A 1660-nucleotide genomic window follows, 5' to 3' on the forward strand; every position below is an offset into this window, starting at 1 on the left:
CACCTATCATCCATCCATCCATCCATGCACCTATCATCCATCCATCCATCCACCTATCATCCATCCATCCACCTATCATCCATCCATCCATCCATCCATCCACCTATCATCCACCCATCGACTCACTCATCCACCCATTATCTACTCATCTACCATCTACCCACCCATCGAGCACTCCTGTTGACTCATCCACATTTGTGATCTATACATACCCTTACCCATTTATCTATATATCTACCATGCATCATTTAACCCATCTCACCAGCCCATCATCCATCATTCCATCTACCTAGTCATCATCCACCATCAATCTATCCACTCATTTGGTTATCATCCATCAATCTACCAACCAACCAATCACCCATCCATTTATCCATTCAGCCTTCCACCCATTCCAACAACTCATCATCTTCCCACCTATCCATTTACTCAGCTACCATCCATCCATTCCCACTCATTCACTCATCATCTACCCACTCACCAAGTACCCATCCATTCATCCATACATCCATTATTCATCCTTCCACCCATCTTGGTAATGCATCATCAACCATCCATCTGTTTATTTAGGAATGGGCTTAGCTGGCTGTCCTTCCCTGGCTGGATTCCTTGGGTGCCTGCCATCTAATGTAGAAAAGGGTTTTTGCTGATTTCACTTGAGCTTCTTCTCATCTCCAAAATTTAGTGAGGCTGATCGTGCAGCTCTTCTCCACTCTCAACACCCTGCTTAGTTCATGGGGCAGACAGTGGCCTGGGAATAACACGTAGATGCAGGGTCTGCTGAGGCCATTTCCCCAGTTTACTGCTGAGCCTGACTTGGGGCAGCCTAGGTCTGAGAGTGTGGAAAGAGATTCCAGTTCCAGCCACAGCAAAAATTCACATGGAAAACTGAGATGCAGGAGGTTTGATGTCACAGGGAGGTGTTTGGTGGTCATCTCTCCCTATGCCAGGTTCTCATGTGCTTAGTTCACATCTCACTCCAAACATCTGTGAGTGTGGGTACACAAACCCACAGTCTGTACTGTTCTGGGTCCAGAAGTCACACTGTTTGGGGGACTTAAGGGCAGATATCTCTGGTCTATGTTCCAACACTTAGACCCTAGGTCCTGTAACCTGGATGCCATCAAGAGTTCAGGATCTTGGGTCGCAGGCCAGGAATCCAGAGTCCTGACTCAACCTTATTGCATCTGGTAAGAGACCAAGTTGGAGATCTGTACAAGACAGAGGGTGCCTCTCTGTCTAGACTCCAGGAGACAGCGCCTTGAACGTGTAGGAATGTGTTGGAAGGCAGAGTTCCGACAAACCACCAAGGTGGCAATAGTTTAGTAATGAAAGCCTGTCCACCCACTGAGTCTCACTTTGTTTTTTGTTTTTTGAGATGGGCCTTTTTTTTTTTTTGGTTTTTTTTGAGACAGGGGTCCCTTTTTTTTTTTATTGAGCTCTACATCATTTTTCTCTGCTCCCCTCCTCGCCTCCCTCCTCCCTGCTTCAGCCCTCCCCCAAGGTCCCCATGCTTCCAGTTTACTCAGGAGATCTTATCTTTTTCTACTTCCCATGTAGATTATATCTATGTAAGTCTCTCTTAGTGTCCTCATTGTTGTCTAAGTTCTCTGGGATTGTGGTTTGTAGGATGGTTTTCTTTGCTTTATGTTTAAAAACC

Source organism: Microtus ochrogaster, unplaced genomic scaffold (genome assembly GCF_000317375.1).
Source record: "Microtus ochrogaster isolate Prairie Vole_2 unplaced genomic scaffold, MicOch1.0 UNK5, whole genome shotgun sequence".
In the NCBI taxonomy this organism is placed as follows: domain Eukaryota; kingdom Metazoa; phylum Chordata; class Mammalia; order Rodentia; family Cricetidae; genus Microtus; species Microtus ochrogaster.